Here is a 27,072-nt window from a genome sequence, read left to right on the forward strand (position 1 = left end):
ATTAGCCCATAACTATAATATGTGTAATTACACAACTTGAGAACTATGAATGTTTTTCATCAAATAAGCTCAATATAAGTTCATTTTCTTTCCAGACAAAAACACAGCTAGCTACGAAACATACGATCGTTTGAACGAAGTCATTTCCGTATATTAGCCAATTCAATACAATCCAAATTACCGGTATCTCGGTGTGAGTCAAGTGTTCAATTACTTAGCTGGAAAAAAAAATTGAAGTTCACCATCAACTAAATCTCATGTAACAGTCCAATTTTCTCAACGCTAAATTCAGATTGTAAATCTGTCAGTAAGATAGAACCTTTAACAAATATATTGGAATTTTTCTTCAACAAAACATATTACTAGGTGTAAATTCCAATGGCTTATTTTGAATCAATGGTAGGCTAGAGCGCTTCAATATGTAAAAACCAGTCAAGTACGGTACACATTTAGTATCTCAAATCAATACAATTAATTAAGTCATGAATTTAAATTCCTAACGATAAAAAATTAGTTTGTAGTGTTAAAATCAAGACATTGATAAGGAAATTAATGAAGTAAATCATTTAAATTACCATTTACCTTGTATCTTGTATGCAATAAATTCAACTGCGCTAAGTGTCATAAATAAATGTAATAGACGGAAAAGTTGTAATTGTTTTAAAAAAAAAACTGCTTTTATAAATTGTTTTTCTTTTCAAACCAAAGTTGTAACTTGGCTTTTGATGATAATAATTTAGTAATTATAAACTTGGGTTGTATAGAATTGACTGTATACAGTACATGTATGGAAATGACTAGTTTTAATGTAACTTTCTGCCATTCACCTGACCCAAATCTCGCCAAAAATATCAAAATGTGGAAAACGTTGATGGTGAGGTAAGTTTCTGAATTTTGAACTTTGGAAAAGTAGGTTTCACTCACATTAACAAACCAAAGGTAGTTGTGGATGTTCCATAATATTTATATAGGTTTGAGCAATGAAATGCTAAAGTTTTGTTGATTATAGCTTGCATAAAAGACTAGAAGATACTAGTTTTAGTAAAAAAAAAAAAAAAAAAAAAAGTGTATTCATGAATACACGCCCTGTTGCTTTTAAAAAAACAATTGAGGGCTTTGGATATTTGACACAACAATCTTTTAAACCATGTAACTCGTCCCACTTGGTAATTTTAGCAAATATTTTGCCTTGTATGTTTTGTCCAGAAATGTGTAGAATAGAAAATGGAATCGTACATGTATAGTGTACACCCACAGATATCCAGCCTTGGTAAATGATTCAATTTCTGAACTTTTGCAGGTGTCTGAATAATAGGCTACCCTCGTCAAACTGCACTGTGCCCCCACAACTAGAACATCAAACAACTGGAACTCCAACAAGTGGAACTTCCAACAACTTCTACAAGTGAAACTCTGCGCAGCTGGAACCCTTTACAACTGGACCCCACTACAAGCAATATGGTAAGTCAGACGTCAATGAAGTGTCGTCTTTTATGCTAGATTTATCAGTAACCTGGCTCGACGATACTAGAGTCCAAGAAGACAATGGTCACAACTTGAGTCTGTACGACCATGCTAAGTGGTGAACCACGTGTACAGGACCTAACCTTAAAGTATAGTACTTTCATCTCCTTTGCCCTTGTATATTGAGCCACTTCATTTTTTGGACATTTAAAGTCGATATGACAAGTTATGACAAGTTTTTGAGTTCACTTCAGTCATTAACTGGACAAGTTTTCGAGTTTGCCTCCTGAAATCTTTTGCAGATAAATAGCCTATGCACTCTACTGATTTTTAGGAAACTTTTCTTATACTTTATATCACTACAGTATAGTGGTTACAATATACAACAGAAAAATGTGTAAGTTATAACCAAGAGATTTTTAAATGGTCTGGTAATCGAGAGTTACGAGATCCAAAGTATATATATGTGATCGACTTTTGTTTATAGATTTTTTTTTCATACTGTAGATTTGATTAGTCTGTGTTTTTCCCGATTGTATAAACGAATAAGGTAATTTTGTGGTTAGTTACAATAAGAACTGCCGAATGCTGAATTACCTTGAAGCTCATCGAACTTATGTTTTTGTTTAAGGTTTTAGATTTAGGTGTGATCTAGTGAGATTATAAGCTGTGACGGTCTCCTTACTATGGGCAGGATATCACGTCCCGTTTACACGCACTCTCTCCTTCGATTCAATGACCAGTAGCATAAGAGTTCCTATACAAAGGGATCTGTGAAGTCCCTTTGGGCCAAGGTCCAGACTATGCTGGGGAAGGTCACTTTCCTAAAGGTCCTAGACATGTTTCCAAGCTTCTCTTTCTTGTAGAGGAGGTTTCTGGAGGCTGGAGATCAGTCATCAACCTCTCCTCCCTGAACAATTTTGTTCAACAAACTTGTGTTCAGGATGAAGACGGCAGACACAGTCAGACAGGCAGTCAAACCTGGGTCCGTCATGATACCACTGGACTTAGGGATGCAACTTCCAGATCCCAGTTCAACAGTCATCAAAGTATTTATCATCTTGGATGATCGGCAATAGCAGTTCCAGGTGCTGTGTTTCGGCTTGTCCACGGCACCACAGGTTTTCACTATGGTGTTCTCACTGGTGTCAGCTTGGGCATTTACAGCTAGCGCAGGTTGTGATGTCCTGTTGAGCAAAAAATGAGATAAAAAATGAAAGGCAGATAGAAAAATTCAAGAAAAATAAAAAAACACAACTTGGATTTATGAATTTGTTTGTAATTACTCATCATTCATTCAATTAATATTTGCAATGGCCACCCTTCCTTTGGATGACGTCTGCAAGGCGTTTGGGGAAGGAGTTGATGAGGTTCTCGCACAGCTCCTTCGAGATTTTATCCCAAGCGGCCCCTAGCGCTGCCTCTAGCTTAGCAAGAGTGGAAGTGTCTTCATTCCGGATACGAGCCTTGAGAATTGCCCACAAGTTCTCGATTGGAGACATATCAGGGGAGTTACCAGGCCATTTTTCAAGAAAACTAACTTTATTTTCCCTGAAATAACGGGTAACAACCTTAGCTGTATGAGCAGGGGCCCCATCCTGCTGAAAGATTGATGTATCGGTGCGGTGAAACGAATCCTCAAGATGCAAACGAAGCAGTTAGAGATACCTCTCCTTGTTAACAGTCTGCTTGGGGGGTAGAAACACAAGCTCTGTAACCCCACCATATCCCACACCCCCCCCCCTCAAACCATCAAATAGGCAGGAAATTTGGTGGTAGGAGTGAGGAATTTGGGGTCCAAGGGATCAGATCCCGGTCGACGCCAAACTTTTTTGCCAGTCGCATTAGAAACATAAAAGGTTGATTCATCTGTGAAGAGGATTTTTCTGAGTTCCTCCTCAGGCCATTGGCTAAGCTGCTTACAAAATCTTAGTCTATTTTCTCTGTGGCGTTTAGTGAGGAAAGGTTTCTTACGAGCAGGGCCCTTCTTGTATTTCAATTCCCCCGACAAACAATTTTGTATCGTTCGCACTGATATGTCAGCAAGAACTTTACAATTTTGTTCCTTCAATTGTTTGGCAGTAACACGGGGGTTCATTTCAACATTTCTCTTCAGAAGCCGAATGATACGAGGCGAAGTCTTCTTCCTTGCCCCTCCTCCATGTCGGGGAAACGGGAGGGTACCATCTCCTGCCAAGGAGCGTGCAACCAACCTTCTAACTTGCCTCTCATTTACTCCGGTTTGATTAGCTATATCCTTGGTTTTCATGCCTAATCGGTGACACTCGATCACCCTGACAATGTCATGATCAGTTCGAGGCCTAGAAATTTTCATCCAAAACTACTAGTTAATGGCCGAAAAAACAGAGATTAATTGAGGGGGACTCTTAGCATAACCGTCGCAAATGTTCTAACGAATGCGTCGCAGCAACTGAGGGAGATTTTCTAACTGGTTTGAGAGTGAGGGGGAATGAAGGAAAGTTGCCAATTAGTCATTTAACCCGTTCTTGCCATACAAACTGGATTTTTAGCTGGCGAATATTTGAGCGGTTTGTGATGCCCTAAATTAATTTGGGCATCACAACCCACGCTAGCTGTATAAACAAGCAAGGAGGTACCTTTTCACAGCACCTGTCGGCTTGCTGTAGAAATGCTAAAATTGACATAAGCAAGCAAGGAGGTACCTTTTCACAGGACCTATGTCGGCTAGCTGTGGAAATGCTAAAATGGACAGAAGACAATTGGGTAATCCCATCTGAGTGGTCTTTGGAGCATCAGGTAGCCAACAGTCCTGACTAGTGGGGTTTACCAACAATAGACCTATTCATGAAGTCTGTAATAAACAACAAGCCTCCAATGTACTGTTCCCCAATACTAGATCCCCTAGCGCTCTGGCAAGATGCCTTCCAACGCCAGTGGGACAACGTAGACGTCTATGCGTTTCCCCCTTTTGCCTAGTAAGAAAAATATTAGACAAGGTAAGGGCATCCGAAAACCCGTCGATGACTCTCATAGCTCTGACATGACACAATGCAGAAAGGTTCCCGGACCTTCTACGTCAGGTCACAGAAGGGCTTGGGAGCTCAATCACACACGACCTATAGGCATCCACACGCAAAGATTTACCACAGATCTGTGGAATTACCCCTTCACGCCTGGAGGTTATCCAGCATCTCCTCTCAGAGAGGTGTGTTTTGCAAACAAATTATGAAAAGGGTATACGGAAACCTTGGAGTCATCTGTTGCCATTTACCAGGCGAAATGGGCAGTCTTCTGTGGTTGGTGTTGTGGAAGGGGAATCGCTTCTCAATGCCACTACCAGTGATAGTGGGGTTTCTGTTATCCCTGCAGAAGGAAACACTCCTATCGATCTCGGCGGTGAAAGTCTACCGCTCGGCCTTGACCTCGCCTTTAAACTAAAAGGAGTTAATGTTTCCTTGTTGGAATTCATTCTAAACATAAGGAGTTTCGAACACACCTGTCCTCAGCCGAAAGTTACAGCCTCCCTGGAACTTAGTTCGTGTATTGCTGTCTCTGAAAGGAGCGCTTTATAAACCACTGTCAGGCATTAGATCTTCACCTGACACTGAAGATGGCTTTCCTATTTGTTCTGGCCTCAGCCAAGAGTATCAATGAATTATACAATCTTTATTGCGATGTCTCCCATTCAAGGAGATGGGGACAGGTAATGTTCAGCTTCATCCCTTTAGCAAAGAATCAAATTCCAGTTGTAGCAGATCCTTAATTCCAGCCCTTCCAGATTGATTCTTTGCAATTTGAATGACCTAGATAACTGCTACTACTGTAATTCCAGTGGGGGCAATTAGGTGCTACCTCAAACAGATCACAGGAGCTTGCCCCCGAAGTAAGGTAAGGGTTAAGAGGAGAGTTTCAAAGAACACTATCTCTGCATGGATCTGCGAGGTAATAGATCAATCCCTGACTCTTCCCCGTGAGGGTAAAAACCCAGAGCTCACTATGTTAAAGGCATAAGCATGTCCATAGCATTTAAGAAAAACCAATGTGGCACAGGTTCTTCAAGCGGGCGTTTGAAACAGTCGGATGACCTTCACCCCTCAATACCTGCAAGACGTAACCCGCAGGGACATGGAGACTTTTTCCATTGGTCCTGTGGGGGCTGCACAACAAGTGGTCTAAACGCTTCAAGCTCCTTTACTGAACAAGTAGCAAATGGTTGAGGGCAGACGTTTCCCGTGATTTAGTCTGGGATGAAAAAGTGATGGGCATCATTTTGTCTTTCCCTTGTGGGGTACAGCACCTACAGTATGCTGCAATCTGGCCTCCTGTCTTCAAGCGTACTATTTCTCTTGTGTATCCTGGTATATTTGCATATAAAGTATGTCTCCATTCCCCAATCGCAGGAGGAATTGGGCTATGGCTGTCCAATGGTTTGCTCCAGGTAGTCAAAGGATTCTTAACTAGACAAGTCAGGTTGCTTAGTTAAACACAATCACATGTATTGGCCAGGCTGCTATTGCATGCATATGCCCGAGATATTAGTGAGGTGTCGGGGGGGATTCCTCTATAAGCTAGCTTTCCCTATAAAGAGCAACATAGTTTCTCTTTAGTGACGGAACATGACAAATTTGTAAGTACGCAATTTGTATTTTTTCTAACAATAAAAATGTTGAGGTTTTTATGCAGATTTGCCCTGCCATCACCTGTCCACCTTCAAGTCTGCCTGTAATAATGTGGTGATATAGCTCAGGTGTGTGTGAGCAGGGTAGCCAGTTATTACCCCCTACCCCACTCACTTACTAGTGGTGGATAGTTAACCCTGTTAAAAGTTTTGTCTAGTTTTCAGCTTCGCCAAAAGTATATTCCTATGAAGAGCGCAAAGTGTGTATCCTTTAGAAAGATAAAATTTACTTCCAAATTTTTCCTTTCTTTGAAGTTTTGGCTAGCATTTGTTGCCGTATAGGGGCTGGTGGGATACCGGCTATTTTATATAAAGATGGAAGGTGTTGATTTTATGGTACCAGTAATAATCGGGTAGGAATTATTTAGCTTTGGGTTTACCTTAGGTGCATTATTATTTTTACAATCCATAGCTGGAAAAGAAAGATGCTATATGCCTAAGGGCTACAACAGGGAAAATTAGCTCATTGAGGAAAGGAAACGAAGAAATACCACAAGGAAAGTAATGAACTATCAAACTAGAATAATTTTAAGAACACTGATATTGAATTAATCTTTTATAAATGAACTATAATGTACCCCCAAGCAACCCTTGACGGTTGAAGACCATGATACACAGGCTATGGCACTACCCAAGATTAGAGAACAATGGTTTAATTTTGAATGTCCTTTTAGAAGAGTTGCTTACCATAACTAAGGTCTCTTCTACTGTACACTTACCAAGAGGAAAGTAGCAACTGAACAATTACAGTGCAGTATGTGTATAACTGATGACAGAATGCGTAAAGAATAGGCAAGACTATTCGTTGTATGTGTAGGCAATGGAAAAATCCGCCCTAACTCGAAAGGAGGATCCAATGTATTACTGCCAGGCCAGTCAAAGGGCTAAAGGACCCAATAATCAAGCGGTAGTATCTCTTGAGTGGCTGGTGGCCTGGCTAACCTACTACCTATGGCACTATCCACCATTGGTGCACAGTACTCCCCAGTAGAGTAACAAGTGCTAGGGATGATTGGCTTGGACTCTCGGGGTCTGTTCCCCAGCTGGTGTTGGCGAGTTTGCTGTGGAGGAGATTCCTAGTTGCTACTCCCTCTTAACGAGAGAATGCCTTGATGAAGTCATTGGGCTTCAGCACGGCATATCATTTCCGTGCTGAAGGCTTGTGACGGGAAGAGGGCTCTCGAACTGGGGAATTTCTTTTCCTCAGTTTGACTCTAAATTTCTCTCATTCTTTTTCTATTACCTCTTATTGCTTATTCCTCCTCCATAATTATCAGCTGTCTCCAACCTTGCTGTCAAAACTCTTTTACCCATTTCACTGTCCAGGTTTTTTAGAGGGGACATTGTATCCATGATCGGTTTTTATTTCAAAATCAATTGTGGGAGCTGTGGTGGTCTTGCCAACTGCCTGAAAATGTTTGGACACCTAGGAGTGTCAGTATTCCCATACTGGCACGCGGAACTATCTCTTAGGAAATTTGGCCTTCGGATTCCAGGGGTTGGCGATTTTATAGAGATAGGACTCTCGGCATTCTGTCCGGTTTGCCTGCCACTATGATTAGAGTGGGGATGATTGTATTCTTGAAATGCTCTGTCCCATCAAGCAGGTTTGGCATACACTTGAGCCACTAATCATAGTGGTACCATCCCTTTGTGGTAGGGTAGGGAGTAGACATTTGGTAAGCAGCTTTCACAGGTGTCATTGGTGGAGAAATTAATTCCAGGAAAGGCTAACGGTGTCTTCTTTGGAATTTCAGACAGTCTTAATTTTTTCTCTCCCTTAAACTATATTTTTTCCATTGTTTTTTTTTTTCATTGTTATTATGACCCCTTCCCTCCCCCTGAAAAAATAATTAATGAGTAAACTTAATATTCCCCGTACCCCTGGATCAAATGGCGAACCCCAGACACCGTTGACGACTTCTGCTTGTTTAAATAGGGAAAGCTCTGTTGACAACCTCGGCAATAAAAAGGATTCCTCCAACAATACTTCTTTGACCAGTGTTGTTAAAGACAATTTATCGGCACTGGTGGAAAATGATGCTTGTAATAACCGTAATCCTTTATCTCTGGTTCTGGCTCATTACCAGATCCAACAAAAAATCTGAAAATTCTCCACTTAAAAAACATACCAATTGGTTGTAGCTATGACATAATTCATGAAGCCTTCTGTAGATTTGGAGCAATCAAAGAAATTTTAATGGAGCTTAATGGTAGTAAAGGCTTTTGGGAAGCTTGGGTATCATTTTCAAGTTTTGAGATTGCTTTAGAAGCAAATAAAAATTTAGAGCATAAAAGTTGACAATTGTTTGATTTCTGGGGCTTTATGTGATAAAGCACCAAGACACCTAGAGGTATATAAACCAGAAGAATGGATGGAAAAAGAAATAGAGCATAGACTTCCAGAAGTAAGAACCCCCAAGCCCCCAACATGGATAATTGCATCTGGAAAGATAGATAATTATAACTATTATAAGATTAGTAAATTTATACAAAAAAAAGTTGGTTTAATTAAAAGTAAGGATATTAGTAGATACGGTAAGCAATCTGTTTTGATTAATGCAAAATCAGATACTCAAGCTCACATGCGTTGTGGTATGAAGATTGCAGAAATTGATCCTATTAAGGATATTAAACCACATATGAGCTTCAGCTATGGTAAAGGAGTAGTTTTTGATAAAGATCTATATGAATTCTCAGAACCAGAAATTCTGGAGATGTGCCCTGCTAATGTTTGGAAAGTAAGTAAGATCCCTCAAACAAGCATGGTAGTTTTAACATTTGAAACCCCTGTTATACCAGATCATATAATTATTGAGAATGAAAGAGTACGTGTTTGAGAACATAAACCTAGGCCTTTACAATGCTTTAATTGTTTCAAGTACGGTCACCCTTCCCGGTACTGTAATAATACGAAGATCTGTATTAACTGTTCTTTGTTAGAACATGGCCAATGCAACAGAGATACAACCTGTGCAAACTGTAAAGATAATCATAAACCAAATGATAAAAGAAGTAGAGAATACAAGAATGAAGAAGCTGCAATCTTGAAAGCAAATGCTGAACATATAAGTATAGGTTATGCAAAGCATTTACTCAATCAGCAACTTAATTTTGCTCGCGCGGTTAAGATGCCAACAAAAGATTATAATCCACTACCCCTTACTACCACAGGGGGACCAGTGGCAGCACCTGGCCCGTCAGGTGCATCTCCCTTAGTGGTAGTAGCCCAGCCATCTGGGTCAAGTGCTCAGGCTATAAAAGCCAGAGCACAAACCTCCAAAGAGGTCAATATGGTGTCCAACACACCAAAAGTATTGTCACCGATAGGAGCATCTCCCCTAGAGGTAGTAGCCCAGCCTTCTGGGTTAAGTGCTCGAACTGTTGAAGTTCTAGCACAATCCTCCAAGGAAGCCGATGTGGCTTCCACCACCTTAAATGTATTGTCTCAGGCAGAATCTCTACCTGATTTGATGGAGATAGGAAAACAAGATCTTCCAAAGAGGAAAAGGTCTCCATCATCCTCACCTTCATCTAAGTCAGGTAAGTGCCCTACTGCTCATGATCGTAAGGTTGACTCTTATAAAGATCCTAGAAAGAAAGAAAAGAAGAGTGGTGGCCTAGTAAAGCCTTCCATCTCCAGGCCTTACATGGCTTCATCTGAAAAGTCCCAAAAGACAAATGAGACAAAGAAAAATAATAACAAAAGATAATGGTCTATCATCCAGTGGAATTGCAGAGGTCTAAGAACTAGCATTGAGCAAATAAAAACTTTAACCAGGGACTCAGACACGAAGGTAATTTGCCTACAGGAAACCAAGATCAGTGACAAACCATTTAATCCTGGACTCAATTATCATTTTTGTAGATCCCCTCCTTTGCAAGCTGCAAGAGCTCAAGGTGGTACAGGTTTTATTATTCACAAATCTGTAAAATTTGAAACAATCCCACTCAATACACCACTACAGGCATGTGCAGTTAGAACTCATATCGGGAAAAAAAATTACTTTATTCTCGCTGTATATTGAACCATCCTTGGAACTTTTCTTCTTAAATCATGCTGGTAATCCAAGAAGGCTTAGACTTTCTGACCTCCAAGACTTGATCAATCAGCTTCCTGCCCCTTTTATTTTAATGGGGGATTTTAATGCAAAGCATACTTTATGGGGTGGAAATGTGTGCGATAGATGGGGTAATCTTGTTGAAGAATTAATCGACAACAATGATGTAATACTAATGAATGATGGTTCTCCAACTAGGTAAGATGTATTCCACAACTCTACATCAGCCATTGATTTGTCAATCTGTTCCTCATCCGTTCGATTGGACTACCTTTGGTCAGTAAATGAACACCTACATGGCAGTGACCATTGGCCAATAATGTTAAATTATGTCCATAATCTTCCTTCTCAGTGTCCACCAAAATGGAAGATAGATGAGGCAGACGGGCAGCTTATGAAAACTGTTCACACACTGATAAAGAATATGATGAATTTACATCTCCAGTGCATGCCTATCAACATCTTGAAAATATTATTGATGATAATGCTATCAAGTTTATACCTAAAACGTGCGGTTTACCTCATCGCTCTGTAGTGCCTTGGTGGAGTAAAGAATGTGCCAACGCAAGAAAAGTGACCCGAACTTGCTTCAGAAGATACTTTAGGACAAACTATTTAGCAGATAGAATAGCATATCTCAGAGCCTGTGCCAAACAAAAAAGAATTTTTAATAAAGCAAAGAGAGCATCTTGGAAGAAATATATATCTAATATTAATACCAAAACTCCTTCAAAGGAAATATGGGACAAGATTGGAAAACTTCAAGGTAAATTCGTCCCTAAACCTCTACCAATATTAAGGGAAAATATTAGATATATATCTGACCCCAAAGGTGTAGCAGAGGTTCTTGCTAAGCACTTTGCTCATGTATCAAGTGCTGACAACTATTCCCCAGCATTTCAACAAATTAGAGCATCAACATCTGTTGTTCCTCCTGCTTCTTCAAATACTGAAGCTTTTAACCTGCCTTTTAGTAGGGAGGAGATGCAAAATGCTATCTCCAGCTCTTCTTTAACTGCCCCAGGTGAGGATGGCATCCGGTATGAAATGATCATCACATCTTCCAGTGGATACCAAGGAATTTTTATTAGAAACCTTTAATGGTCTATGGGCTTCCCATAAATCTCCTGATTCCTGGCATACTTCAATTGTAATTCCAGGCCACAAGTTTGGTAAAGACCCAGAACTGCCATCTAGTTATAGGCCCATATCCTTGACCAGTTGCATATGTAAACTATTTGAGAGAATGATCAACAACAGACTTGTGTGGTATCTAGAATCAAAAAATCTTTTATCTAACAGACAGTTTGGTTTTAGGAAGAACCGAAGTACTCTAGACCCTTTGCTGATGTTATCAAGGGAAATTTCAAATGCTTTTTCTAACCAAAACCAGGTGGTGGGTGTCTCTTTTGACCTCGAAAAGGCATATGACACCACCTGGAGGGGTGGTATTTTAAAGCAATTGGCCTCGTGGGGTATAGGAGGACATATGTTCATTTTTATTGAAGAATTTTTATCAAACCGCTCCATTAAAGTGAGAGTAGGGTCAGAACTATCTTATTCCTACATGCAAGAAGAAGGTGTCCCCCAAGGCAGCGTATTGAGTGTGACCTTGTTTGCTGTCACATACCTCCTGGCATACAAGGATCACTATTTGTCGATGACTTTGCAATTTATTGTAGTGGATCATCTGCACTACAAGCATGCCAAAATCTTCAAATTGCAATAAATGCTGCTTCCGCATGGGCAAATTCTCGCGGATTCATGTTTTCTCCTCAGAAGACCAAAGCCATTCGCTTTACTCGTACTCGTAAAAGGGAAGAGATCCCCACCCTTTTCTTAAATGATTGTATTTTGCCATATGAGGATAGTGTCAAGTTTTTCGACAAGAAAATGACATTTGGTCCCCATATAAATGACCTATCTATCAGGGTTAAGAAGTCACTGAACATTCTGAAAGTGATATCGCATTTTGATTGGGGTGCTGATAGAACAACTTTGCTTAGAATTTATACATCTTTGTGTCTGAGCAAGTTAGACTATGCATGCCAAATATATGGGTCAGCTACAAAGACTTTACTTGGAAAACTTGATATTGTTCACAATGCTGGGCTTCGCATCTGCACAGGTGCTTACAGAACATCTCCCATTGACAGTCTCTATGTTGATTCTGGCATACCTCCCCTTTCCATTCGCAGAGAGGAGTTGAGTTTGAGGTTTTTAGCTAGGTCCCTTGCTGTGAAAAACAATCCTAACAGTAAATATGTTAGGGCGCCTTTAGATCGGGCTCCTGACAGATCTAGAGTGCCTAAGCCTTTGGAAGTACAGCTGAAAAATGATGCTAGAGAAGTAGGCTTATTAACAGCACAGATAGCAGAGGTAGGATATCCCAAGTCTCCTCCTTGGTGTAATCCACCTGTTAAAGTATGTTTTACAGCAGGAGGGAAAAATACCTTACCTAGTAGGGTAATGAAAAGTGAGGTTTTAAATCATGCTGTTCAACATCATGGGAAACATGTTTTTACAGATGGCTCCAAATCGGCTGCAGGAGTTGGAAGTGCAGCTGTGGTGGGGGATATTGTTATTAGAAGGAAACTCCCATACTCTTGTTCAATTTTTACTGCTGAGCTGTACGCAATAATTCTCGCAGTCCAACATATTTTTAAAAATGGCAACCAAAATAGTTTTTATACAATTTTTACGGATTCCAATAGTGTTTTACTCTCATTAAAACAAATTAAGCCAGGCCATCATCTAGTACAAGAGGTGCAGGACTGGTTAGTACTTCTGCAATCTAGGAAGAGTATCAGTGTTCACTTCTGTTGGGTCCCTGCCCATGTTGGGGTGGATGGGAATGAACAAGTAGATAAGGCAGCAAAGGAAGCTTTAGGGCTAAGTAATCCATCCCCCTTGAGTATTCCTTACAAAGATCTTAAAAGTGAGATTCATCTTTACTGTAAAAATAAGTGGCAAGCTCGATGGTCTGAACTGACCACCAATACAAAATTGAAACAAATCCACCCATTGGTGGATAAAAGGGATTTTGACGAAGGAAAAATCTATTTCTGGGTCTGGTGATGCTTGAAACTCTGATAAGGGATAAAAACCTATTATTTTAGAGTTCTGGCACTCACTGAATTACCTAAGCACCCATATTGCATTGACCAAACAACTAACTATTAACTTTAAGTTGATACTGCCCCATACCATTGTTGGCACTTTAAAATTCAATTGTCTGTATATTTGTAATGCACCCAATTCTGTTAATGACATAAGGATAATAAGCTTAAAGTAATCCGCCGACCTCCAAGGGTCGGGGAAGCAGTGACATGCCCTTAAAATAAATACAAACACCAGCCTTAGCTAAAGGCAAGGCAAATATAAGTGTGAAGTGTATGGGCGACCTCCGGTGAAGCCGGAGCTCCGGTGAGCCCGGATCGTAATGAAATGTCCTGAATAAAGGAGCCTTAGCTAATTAGCTAAGGCAACTTTAAGTGTTAAGTGTTTGGGCGACCTCCGGTGACGCCGGAGGATAATGAGATGCCCTGAATAATTCAATTGTGGCTAATAATTCAATTGTGAAAGATAAAAAGCTAAGTCGTAGCTAAAGACTAAAGCTTAGATTATAGTAAAGCGTATTTACGATCTCCGGTGAGGCCGGAGGGAGAAGAAAGGTCCTGAATAATTATTGTGAATAACAACACAGTTGTAATAACAAAGGCTATTGTGGATATGGCCGTGGCCTGAGACCGAAGTAAGGGCCACCGGAGGGTCTTATCTAAACAATATGAAGCCCGTCCCATGTAGTAAACAATATAAATATAACAATAGAACGAAAGTTATTGAGAATCCCTCGTGGCGGAGTATAACTCAAGGCGGAGTGGATAACGTTCATAACTACTCCCGAGCCGTAACGGGGAGAGGACGAAACACGGACCAAAATAACGCTAACAATTGAAAAGTCACGAAAAATAAATAACTCGTAAGTTATCATCCACCCAGAGGGGGAGAGGTGAGGGAGGGAGAACCCGCTGAACGCACAAAACGGAAAACGGGAAATCCGCTCCCCCACCGAAGCTAAGAAAGAAAACGAGAGAAAGGGGTAACTCGTGACTGCGAACAGAAAACGGGGACCCCAATCTCCCGCTCTCTTGGACACAAAAACAGGACTAAAAATCACAAAACACTATTATAAACGTATAAAATAAAAATGTACATCCATATAATACTACGATCGAAGAATAGCATCCGTTAAAAATTAAAATAAATAGCACTGTTCCTTTAACCGAGTCGAGTGACGAACGCCTCGGGCGGTTACTAAACAAAAACAAAGCTAAATCGCTATCTCGATCGTAGGCTGGACTTGCAAAAAGTACCATGAGCAAAAAATAAAAATAAAAATAATAACGGTTCTAAAGGCATAAGGCCAGGGACTTAACCAAGAACCTAAGTGACAGAGTACTAAACGGGCAGATAAAGATGAATTCCCCAACAAGTGAACAAACAATGGCCGCCATGAACGGCCAGACGGGGATAATAAAACAGACTATACTGGATATAAAAACACAAGCCCGGTACAATAAAATACTGTCAAAACAAACTATGGTACTTAACATTGGAATGTGTGAAGATGGAGCTTCGGACATGACAAAATAAATCCACGATAGATAAAAAAGACCGAGAGCACAACGAAAACATTCAACACTTTTGAATTCCAAAAAGAAGGATGTTGTTCAGATGGCGCTCGCGTCGTGGCGTGGGTGGTGCGGTGATGGGGATGTGTCTAGGGCCTCTGTATCGGCCCATCCCTTTGGCGAAGGAATTAACTAAATGGAAGACAACCTGTGAATAGTGGATTTCACGCGCCTTTGCTTTATACACGACACCCAAAAGGTGCTCGCGCGAGGGTTGTAACCTCAGCATTCCATGCTTTATCTTTCTCTGGTATAATTGGAAGGTTTTTATCAGAAAAGGTATACAAGAAGGACTTTTCGCCCGGTGCCACAGGTTCGACCCAGAAATGGTCATCTTGTAATTCTACAAGTAAAAGGGATACCATTATTTTAACTAGGCTGCTTATTGGTCATACACATGCAACGCACAATTATTTAATGAAGAGTGGGGAAGGGAGACAGGCCCCTCTTTGTAATACCTGTCAAGTGACAATGGATGTTAAACATATTTTAGTCGATTGTCCTGTTTTTAATCTCCAGAGGAGGACACATTTACTCCAGGACAAACTGTTAAGAGATATACTGGGGGAAAACTGTAATACCCTGAACTTGAGAAAATTTATACAAAGTATTGGGTTATATTACGAGCTATAATTGATTTTATTAATTTATTTATTTATTTTGCCCTTTTAATCCCTATTTATTTCACATCTAGATTTCATTGTATGAAAGTGTTACGATTTGTATTAAAGGTTAAAATGATACTAAATGGTTTCGTGTACAGATATGATTGAATGATTTTCGTTATATAGCGCTGAATGGCCTTTGATGCCCCAGTGCTTGGCTTAATGCTTAAATCCCATATTCAATTCAATTCAATTCCTAGTTGCTACTTTGTTGGCTTTTATTTGTGCGCGATAAGAGAGCCTTCTATCAAAGGAATGCCTAAGTAAAATGGGGTGGGGTGACTATTCCTGTTCTTTGTCACCCTACTTTATTTTAGCTATGTTTGCCTAGTGATTGTTTAGGTGAAAGGCGCAAACCTTTTTTTACTTCTATTGTCATTGAAGTGCCACTTTTTGTAGTAGGTTGAGAGGGCAGTCAGGGCACTTGAAATCCTTTCTTAATTGGCGGTGAAGTAATGAGATTGTGTGGAAATGCACTTTTCGTTTGCATAGATGTACCTGCGGATGTTGTGGTATTGCAGCTGGTCATTTGTATAGATCTTGAATATCATCGGTGCCAGCACTGACCCGTATGGAAGGCCTTGTTCTGTATCCTTCATCTGATTTTTCTGCCATCTATTTTTACGAGGAATAGTCAATTGGTAAGAAATGATTTGATAATGTGGACTAAGCTGTTATTCCATATAGTTAAGCCACCTTCCGTGTTATTCCGCATAGTTGAGCCACCTTCAGAAGGAGTGCTCCATGGTTCTAAGGTTTGGTGTCATATGCCACTGCAAATTCAAACTTAAGACACTACAGGTATTTGCAGCTTCTCAAACCTGTCCTTAATGTATTATTGTGTAATGCCTGATTACAGCAGGATTGACCAGGTCTAAACAATTTGTCTGTTAGTTGTTCTTCAAAAGTTTGTTGGAAAATGCCAAGATCATTTGTTTGTACAGGATACAAAATAAGGATATTGGTCAATAGCTTTTGGGGGCTGATGGGTCTTTAACTGGTTTCAGCAAGGCCACTACTCTCGCAAATCCAAATGTTGGTAGGTCGTTGCATTGGAATTGAATGGCAATAGGAGCCGTGCTTTAGTTTTGTCTCCAAAATATAAGATCTTTATCATTTCTGTAATGCCATTTAGGCTGGCCATCATCCCAGATTTGAGATTTTTCATTGTAGCATTTAGTTCTTCCAAGATGAACAGTTGGAAGTTTGTCTCCTTGCATAACAGTTCATGCCCTGTCTCATTTTCTGTAGGTAAGCCCACTGTTTGTTGTGAGGCATGGCATTTGGCATCAGTCAGTGCACTACTGGGGGGGAGGGGGGGGGGGCCTGCTAAAGCTAATCTAATCTAAGTTCAATTTATTAATAGATGCATATGTGGTTGATATAACCCAAGCCTCTGAACCATAAAGGGAGTTTGAGGTAGATACTGCTTTACTCTATATACACAGATTTTATGTTTAGTCTCAATTTTTCTTATAAAACCTGGTCTTCAGCCTCCCAAAATCACGTGAAGCCCTGCTTATTTTCTCGAGCAACTCTTCTTCTATCTAAGTAGGGGATGAAACTACACTTTCATTGGATTTGAAACACAGTAAGGTACAACTGGCATTTCTGACATTAGCAGAAGCATTCCGATTCTGTTCAGTTTTTTTTTTTTTTTTTTTTTTACAAGAACTTGTATTCTAGTATTCATCCAAAGCCAAGTGCCTGGTACATTAAAGATAAGGTATTAAGATGTAATTGATTGACTGTGGTGTGGCTCAGTGTAACCATCAGCATATTGCAGGTCGGCCAATTGCTGTTGTTGTTGTTGTTATTATTACTTGCTAAGCTACAACCCTAGTTGGAAAAGTTTTATTAGCCCAAGGGCTCCAATAAGGAAAATAGCCCAGTGAGGAAAAGAAATAGGGATACAGATGAACTAAAGTTAATTAACAATTAAAATATTTTAATAGCAGTATTAACATTAAAAAGAATCTTTCATATATGAATTATAAAAACTTTAAAAAACAAGAAGAGAAATAGAATTGTCCGAATGTATCCACAAGGAAGAGAACTCTACCACAAGGCAGTGGAAAACCATGGTACAGATGGTAAGACTACCCAAGACTACAGAACAAGGGTTTGATTTTGGAATGTCCTACTATAGTCAATTCCTTTTAGCGAGGCTGATTTGCACAGACTCACAGTAGTGCCCTTTTAGCTCGGGAAAGTTTCCTGATCGGTGATTGGTTGGACAAGATCAGATAGCAGGAAACTTTCCCGAGCTAAAAGGGCACTGCTGCGAGTCTGTGCAAATGCGCTTCATTAAAAAAAAAAAATCTAGTATAGGAGAGCTGCTCACCATAGCTAAAGTGTCTCTTCTACCCTCGCTAAGAGTTAAGTAGCCACTGAACAATTTCAGTACAGTAGTTAACCCTTTGAGCAAAGATGTGCCTTGTCCCTGTAAGTATCTTGTATTAAACAGGCTACCATCCATTTGGTAATCTATTGGGGCATAGTCTTCTTCTTAAACTTGAAATTGCAATAAAGTCATTATAGAGGAAACTAACCGATTGAAAAGGACAGCGACATGAGAATCGCCCTTTACTCACATTCCATAGGAACGGATACTAATTCAAAGCTGTTACTACTGACTCTCACTTCCACATTTGATTGAAAAAGGCAAAGTATTTCACAAGTTGTTGGAATATGGATTAGAGTATCTTTCGTAGGAGTTTACGGGACACTGTCAATGGCCTTGGTACGTTCATTAAGGACTGTATAAGTTTGTATTTTGCCCTCAATTTCGGTTGTATTTGCTTACGGATAAAAATCCTGCTTATGGTTCCTCTCTTCCTAAATCTGCACTGGGTCTCTGGTAGCAGGGATTCAGATATGTATTTACTAAAGTGCTAGAAAGTGTTATTTCAGTTGCATGTGGAAGAGAAGTACAGTACCTTGGTGGTTGTTCACCCTCTTCTTTCTTATATATGGGAATTATTATGGAAAGGTTTAGTGTCATATGCTACTGTAAGGTCGAGAAATACTGTAATGGTTATTTTTTCTCCTCAAACCCATCCGTATATGTATTGCATTAGATTTTGATACCTGACTGCAGGAGAATTTGACCTGGTCTAAAGTCAGCTCTGTCAACAGTCGTTCTTCGACAGTTGGTTATTTGGTAGGATTATTCATTTTTATAATTTGTACAGTACATGATACACTATACACTATGGGCTGATTCACACCTGACACTCTCACTCACACACGTTCACGCAATTGATCGCGCTCAAGTATTCTTTAATGATAAACAGGCAGAGTATTCAAACCATCCAGTCAATCATTTTTGCTTCACTCCAGTCACGGTCAGTCAAGCTCACGATCAAAGCAACAGATATTTTAAACGTGCTCAAACTTGAGCGAGAGGTGTCTTCCTTCATTATATCTGATCCAATTTTGGATAAAATATACTCTTGATGTCCCTTTTGGTATGCGGAAATAAAGAATTTTTCTTCATCATCTATAAGATGAGGATATGAAGTGTTATTCTCCTTCACTCTTCACTAGCATAGGATGCACCCAAAATCTCCTCCTTTTTCTCTCTCCCTCTTCCTCATCCAGCGCCATGGCTATACCCGATAATTCTAGAGCCGAAAAATCACACATGGTTCACCAATGCTAACACAAAGCAAACTGAGCTCAGGAGAGCTTGAGCGGCATATGTGAACACATCAGTAAAATGAGCTGAGTGAGAGCTTGACCGTGACTTGGGCGTGAGCTGAGTGTCTGGTGTGAATCAGCCTTATATGGATATTAGTCAAAAACTTTTGGAGCTGATGGATCTTCCCAGGTTTCAGCAAGGCCACTAATCTCTCTCCTCCAAGTCTGAGATTTGGTTGGTCATTGCACAGGAATTTAATAGCAACGGGAGCCATTCTCTTTGTAAGATCAATTTATTTTATGCCATTTAGACAGGCTGCCTTACCAGATTTAAGATGATTCATGGCAGCATTTAGTTCTAAGGTGAACATTTGCAAGTTGTCATCGCCATCTTGCATGATACGGTCCATGCCCAATCGTGGGGAAGGGAGACAGGCCCCTCTTTGTAATACCTGTCAAGTGACAATGGATGTTAAACATATTTTAGTCGATTGTCCTGTATTTAATCTTCAGAGGAGGACACATTTACTCCAGGACAAACCTTTAAGAGATATACTGGGGGAAAACTGTAATACCCTGAACTTGAGAAAATTTATACAAAGTATTGGGTTATATTACGAGCTATAATTGATTTTATTAATTTTTTTATTTTACCCTTTTAATCCCTATTTATTTCACATCTAGATTTTATTGTATGAAAGTGTTACGATTTGTATTAAAGGTTAAAATGATACTAAATGGTGTGAGTGTACAGATATGATTGAATGATTTTCGTTATATAGCGCTGAATGGCCTTTGATGCCCCAGTGCTTGGCTTAATGCCTAAATCCTATATTCAATTAAATTCCATGCCCAATCTCCTTTTTAGGAAACCCCGTTCTTTGTTGTGAGGCTTGCTGTTCGGCAGCAGTTGGTGCTGTAGCTCGTGGGGGGTTACAACAGCTAATGTAGGATATGGCTTCTTCTCTAAGTTCAATTTATTGATATTTGCCTAGGTTTTTTGTTATGGGTTATGACTTTGTGCCAGCATTCCTTTCTTTGGTTGCCGATTGAGTCCAGAAGGGTTGCTCCAAGTTCCACTGTATTTTCAGCAGTGATCTTTGTTGGGTGCTTGGGTGTATTTAGTACACTGCTCTTATGATTGTTCGTTGAGACCTACAATATAGCTCTTCCTGCAGCCTATAGGGATGAATCCTTGAAACTTCCCTAACTAGTGATTGGAGGTCATTGTAGTGTGGTAATTTGAAGATGTGTACTACTATAATATATACAATATTTATTTAAAGATCGGTACTAACATTGCAATGGGTCTTAGGGTATATCTCAGGAGACTGAGCCATCCTTTTTCTTAATACTGAAGAACTGATGGGAGCTTAGTTTCCTAAGAAAGCTAATGTGTTGGATTGATATATAAACCCAGAATCTCTTATTTATTTGGAAGGAAGAGAAATTAAGTGGTGTGGAATTTTCAATTACTGAATCAACAGTAAACCTCAGTTAAGGTTAATTTTGTTATCGTTTCAAAGTCCATGGCTGAAACCCAGTAAATACTGGGTCCTCTACCCAATCTAAATAGAATTGACTGCGAAGAAGGACGATTAAGTTTGACAATTAATAGGAAAGTAGGAGAGAAGTATCCTGTGATCAAAAGTAACAGACATAACATATGTGACATGTGTATGTAGCAAGAATTTTCCAAGGTCCTTATGCATCTATGGATTCTTTAACACCATTACCTTCAGCAGATATCTGTAGAACAGGTTGAAAGATTCCTTCCAATATTTACCAATGAAGCGTATCGCTAAGATCCTTCTGATTTCCCTACTTAACCCGTCACAATAATCAAAAAGAAACTAATTACTTTGACCTCTATCCCTATCTTTCTACCTTTTCGTCAGACCACCTGTAAATCCAACGAACTTGATGCTTTCACCAAAGGAAGCAACATAAACCTATTCCAGGTTCCTCAAACTCAAACTGAGAAAGTAAATTGGTGGTCTTCTGTGTTTTTGAAGGCACTTAGATGTATCAATTCACCCAAAAATTCACGGCACAATTAGACAATTATTTTTAGGTATAACCCATCCTATGTATACATTAGGATAAAATATACTGTACCAATATTTATCTGTTCTTCCTCAGATATCCTGATGTGAATTGTTTGAATACTCTGGCCTGAAGTGGATTATTCTTGTATCATAATGGGACCTGCTACATTAAATGAATGGTAAGATGTTCCTCTAGTTTACTTGAAGTTATGAAAGATGAAGTTACGTGTTGTATACATAAGGATTATAAAATAATTGATAATTCAAAGTTCATTCAGCTTACTGCAATAGTTATTTGTGGAATTAAAAATAAATATAATTTTTTTGGGATTAGGCCATGTCGTCATGACGGAAGTTCCTTCGAAGGTAGCTTCCTAGGTATATTTGACCTACAGTGATATATCCCAGAGAATTTACCAAAGGTATCCAGAATTCTAACTCCTGGAGCGAATATCCCTTAAAATTTTACGCAGGGATATCGCGTAATGTAATATCAGAGGACGTATTCTTGACACGTCTCGGGGCTATCTACGCCCACAATAGAGCTTTCTCTTGAGGGGAAAGAGGCAAGAATAAGGAGAGTCGTTACAGAGACATCGCTCTCGACGCTCCCTACTGCTCTGCAAATAGTGCGCCAATCCGCCACCGCGAGGCACCAGTCATTCTTTATATTGTAGCTTCGCTTGACCGGTGTTTTCCCTGTTCTCTCGTGCTATTTTGGATTGTTTTGGATGCTATGATGTCTTACCCAGCCTCATCAGCTTCTGGAAAGTTAAGTATTATCTTTATCTTGTGTAAATGTAAGCTCTTGCCAGTTTTGCTTTTCGATTGAGATCGTAATTAACGTAACGAGCTGTGGCCAGCCGGATGGCGTCAGACGCGGTCGTTCTTTCTGTTCATTTTGTTAGCCAGAACGACCCTTTCCCAGTATTTCTACGCTTGAATAACTTTAGCTATTTAGATATTTGGCTAGGGATTCTTATATTATGTCATTGTTGTCGTGGATTTGGCTATTTATGATAGAGCCTCACGAGTGCCAGGCTTCCTAGCCTAGGCACCTACACACTTCATGCATGATATAACCTTCCTGGTAAAGTTTTATTGAAGCACAGGCAATATTTTACACATTTATATTACTTAATTATGCTTTCCTCTTCCATGATAGTATACAGAGAGTTTCGATGAACGATTCTCAATGCTCCTAGGCTACTAGCCTAGGGGCTTTAGTATACTTTCATACATGTCCCCATTGCTCTTGTATTGTCTTTTAAGGGGAGACGGACACCTCCTATACCTTTTAAGCTGATACCAATCTCCTAGGAGATTTAAGAGCAATCCCCCTTCCCTCTGATTAGCCTAGGCTATTCTCAGTTTTCTTTGCTGTGAAGAGAGTTCTGGCAAAGTTTTACAGAGTCGTTCAGTTTTCTTTCTCCTAACTACTGAGTCGGTTTTGAGTTTAGGACAGGACATGAGAGTATCAGCCTTGTTAGGCATCTCCCTGTCTTGGTGAAATGATTTCCCATGTCAGGTTAAGCTGCTCTTGCAGGAGGCTAGACCTCCTTAGGCCATACTTTGGGGGTTTTTGTATGACAATTCCCCCTTCCCTGGCCTAGCAGACAGTCCTGTGCTGGTAGACCCTAGACCGAAGAAAGGATTTCTTCACTGCCTAGGGTCTCTAGTACGAGATTCTGCTCTCCTGTGAGATGGTGTCCTACGGACATCCTCTCCCTTGACTAACCCAACCTGGGGAAATTATTTCTCCTACCTGAGGTTGCTTCATGTGACCAGAATCCTTTTAGGTTAGGTAGTGCCGTAGGTCATTACCTTACCTATAGGACACCTACCCCCTCCCTGCTATCTCATTGACCCTAGGGTTCTTGTAGGACTAGCCTGAGGTTCGCCGGCTGCTGGCGGGTACCCTCATATTCTTTAGTGTGTTCTTCAGTCCTCCCTTGGACTGCCTTCCATAGCCTTTATGACTGGGATATGGTTGGGTGGAAGCCCGAATTTAATTCCCCCTTCCACTTGAACCCTCATTCTGGATGCAAGCCGGCTCTTCCTCCATCCTCACTTTCTCTTGTACTTTCATACTGGGCCATGTCCATTTTCTGCCGGCCGGCAGTTGCCCTGCCGCCGCTTGTTGGGGAACATAGTTGACCGACAACCCAAAGACATTTGACAATCGGGGACAGACTGCCGGCTGCTGAGTTGCCGGCCGTCAGCCGGCCACCCATACCTGGTCATCTGCCGCCGACTGCTGCTGGGTCCCCCTGACGGAAGGATCCTCGGCTGCTGGCCGGCAGAACCGCCGCCGCCAGCAGTTGGCAGAGCCACTGCCGGCCGGCAGAGACCGCCGGAAGCCAGCAGAGCCGTTGCTGGCGGCCTATCACACAATTTTATGAAGACAATAATTGCCTTCAATAGCCCAGAATAGGCCGGCAGGTGCCGGCAGGCCTGACAGGACTGGCAACTTCTTACCAAACAGTCAGTGCTGAGCCCAAATTTTTTTTCCAACCTACAAGGTGCTTAATGGGAAGCCCTTTTGCGAGACCATCACATATAAAAGAGCGATTCTCTTCCTTTGATGGTTATGATCAATTATTGTCCTTAATTCCCAATATTGAAATTGGAAGATTGTGTTAAGAGACACTTTATATCATAGGATATAGTCTTCCTCTGAAAATTCTTAAGAATTCTACTTTCAATATTGGAGGATGTCATAGCAATTGGCTGGACAGGAAACATATGTAGGTGTCTTTCCTATTTATAGCTTACCCTATCCAAGCTAATATAAAATATTATATGTATATTGAAACTTGAGAATTTCACCAAATACTTAGACTATTCCTTTCTTTACAGGAGGAGCATCCCGAGTGTGGGATTGTTTTTGCAGGGTCCGCAGTAGGAACTTCTGCAGCCACGACATGTGCAGGGCCCATGCTCGCTGCGCAGTCACCAAGGGGGCTCTCAAGTATTGGGACCCGCAGGTATGTACCCGTTTGTGAAAAACTGGTAAGAGAGGCTTTTGATGACCAAAAGTCCACTGAGTCAAGGGATGCAGCAAGGGAAATGCTGCGTAAATGGGTCGGGTTTCCAGAAGAATACTTCTGGCCCATATCTTCCTAATGAAAAGATGAGGGCTTGTCTTTTCCCTAGGGCATCTTCGGATGAAGTTATTCCACAGGCTCAACCTGAGATTCCCCTGGTTCAGATTCCGGTAGAATCTGAAGTTTCGGATGCCTTGGAGAGCATCCAACTAAAGACATGTCAGTTGTCTCAGAGAAGACCGAGAACAATCTCCTAGTGGAGGAATTGGATCAGGTGGATGATGTTCCACCTGAGACGGAAACTGAGAAAGCCGAAATGATTTCGGTATAATCGGCCCCAGTGAATGAGCCGGTGCCTTCGACTTCCTCCACTGCACCTCAACTAGATTCGATCACGAGTACGTTGCACTCGTTGCTGTCCATGATGCAGGACATTCAAAAGAAATCTTCTGAGGAGGCGGCCTCTATTCGGGCTGAGATGCATCAGCTAGTTGCGACACGTTTGGCCCCGAAGAAGCTTAACGTTAAAGATCTCCTCGCCTTCTCTGACGTTAACCCCTGGAGGTATGCAGAGCACATGCCCATGTCGGGCGGGAAGATCTTCCGCTCAGAAAAACTGGGCACTGTCCTAGTAGAGGAAATTGAGTTCTGGTCCAGCAAAGGGCCGTACCCGGGTTGCTATGTCACTCAGGACGGAACCTGCATCCAGAGAGGAAACAGAGCCGAAGGAAACTATTGTCCTTGAACTCTCTAAGGCTTAGGCCCTATATACCACCACCTTGAAAGAGAGGGCCTATGCTAGCTCTAAGGTGCCGGCTCTCACCAAGAAGCACCTGTCCTTCATTGCTGATCCTAAACGTGCCTCTCCCTTTATGGACAAAGGGCTCAAGGCAGTTAAGGCAGGGAAACCGTGCCCTACACCGGAGGAGTGTAGACCCTTCTCCCTTGCCTTCCCATCAGACGATGCGGACTGGAAGGATGTACACAACACCTTCACAGTCGGGAAGCTGGAGGCAGATATTGCCGGATGACAGTTTGGCGAAGACCTCCCCAAGCTGTCGGACTTTTTCCTAATCAAGAACGGACTAGGGTGGAGTTGGAGCTCAACTCTACCAACCATCCCTCAATTCTTTCAACACTCAACCCCCATATTGGAAGAATATGTTAGGAACTCTTGAGCAAAAGAGTTATACGGAAGGCAAAGTCTGTCAGATTCCAAGGAAGGCTATTTTGTTTTCCGAAGAAGGACTCTGAAAAGCTCAGAGTAATTCTGGACTTGTCACCACTCAACAAGTTCATAGTGAACTACAAGTTCAAAATGCTGACGCTTCACCACATCAGGACCCTGTTGCCCAAACGGTCATACAAGTGTCTCCATAGACATGACGGATGCATACTGGCACGTTCCGATCAGCTGTCAAGTTTCCCCCTACCTGGGATTCAAACTACAAAGAAGACATTGTCTTCAGAGCCATGCCCTTCGGACTAAACATAGCTCCAAGGGTATTCACCAAACTTGCGAATGCAGTCATTCATGAACTACGCCTAAAGGGAATCCAGGTGGTAGCCTACCTGGACGACTGGCTGGTGTGGGCAGCATCCGAAGAAGAGTGCAGGCAAGCCTCAGAGGAAGTGATCCAGTTCCTGGAACACTTGGGATTCAAGATCAACTTGGAAAAATCCCGACTGTCTCCAGCTCGGAAGTTTCAGTGGCTGGGCGTCCACGGGAACTTGCAGTCGCACTGCCTTTCCATTCCATCAAAGAAAAAGAAAGAGATAGCAGGATCTGTCAGAAGCCTTCTTCGGTCCGCAAGGATATCAAGAAGACAAGAGGAGTGTGTGTTGGGGTCTCTCCAGTTTGCCACAGTGACAGATCCAGTATTGAGAGCACAATTAAAAGATGCATCAGGAGTCTGGAGAAAATGCACATCAAACGCTCGAAGAGATCTAAAAAGACAGATGCCAAATCGTCTGCAATCCCTACTCAAGCCATGGTCTGAGGCCAAGAACCTAAAGAACAAGGTTCCCTTACAACCACCTCCACCGTCGGTCACCATTCACGCGGATGCCTCAAAAGAAGGGTGGAGAGGTCACTCTCATCATCGGAAAGTCCAAGGAACCTGGTCTCCCCTCTTCAAAACCTTCCACATCAACTTTCTGGAAGCCATGGCAGTTTTTCTTTCCCTAAAGAAACAAACTCTGCTGCTCAATCCACATCCGTCTGGTTCTAGACAGCGAAGTCATAATGCGATGCCTAAATCAACAGGGCTCGAGATCGCCTCACATAAATAAAGTGATGCTAGCCATCCTCCGCCTAGCGGAGAAGAAGAGATGGCACTTGTCAGCAGTTCACCTTAGAGGGTTCCGCAATGTGACAGCGGACACTCTATCCAGGACCAAACCGATAGTCAGAATGGTCCCTAGACGCAAGATCGTTCTTCTTCATCTTACGCAAAGTCCCAGGACTGCAGATAGACCTCTTCGCAACGAGCGACAACAAGAAGCTACCCCGGTACGTAGCCCCGTACGAGGATCCTCTAGCGTAAGCAACGGATGCAATGTCCATAGATTGGAACAGATAGTCCAAGATCTACCTATTCCCTCCAACCAACCTTCAGCTGAAAGTCCTCGATAAACTTAGATCCTTTCGGGGGACGGCAGCAATAGTGGACCACAAGTGGCCCAACAGTGTTTGGTTCCCCATGGTAATGGAACTACGCCTGACACTAATCCCGTTGCCGGACCCAGTTTTGACTCTGCAAGTGCAGAAATTGACTGTCAGCTTCATCAG

The 27,072-nt window shown here is 41.3% G+C and overlaps 1 long non-coding RNA gene across 1 annotated transcript in view; it reads left to right on the forward strand.

Moving 5' to 3' along the window:
• The window catches only part of LOC137646940 (uncharacterized), a 21,704-nt gene extending 289 nt beyond the window's left edge, over positions 1-21,415 (forward strand). Inside the window, exons 2-4 of the long non-coding RNA XR_011045499.1 lie at positions 96-879; positions 1,301-1,461; positions 21,329-21,415. This is a non-coding gene — a long non-coding RNA (uncharacterized lncRNA). The remainder of the gene's footprint in view (positions 1-95; positions 880-1,300; positions 1,462-21,328) is intronic.
• Positions 21,416-27,072: the final 5,657 nt, after the last annotated feature.

This window comes from Palaemon carinicauda, chromosome 9 (genome assembly GCF_036898095.1).
Source record: "Palaemon carinicauda isolate YSFRI2023 chromosome 9, ASM3689809v2, whole genome shotgun sequence".
In the NCBI taxonomy this organism is placed as follows: Eukaryota; Metazoa; Arthropoda; class Malacostraca; order Decapoda; family Palaemonidae; genus Palaemon; species Palaemon carinicauda.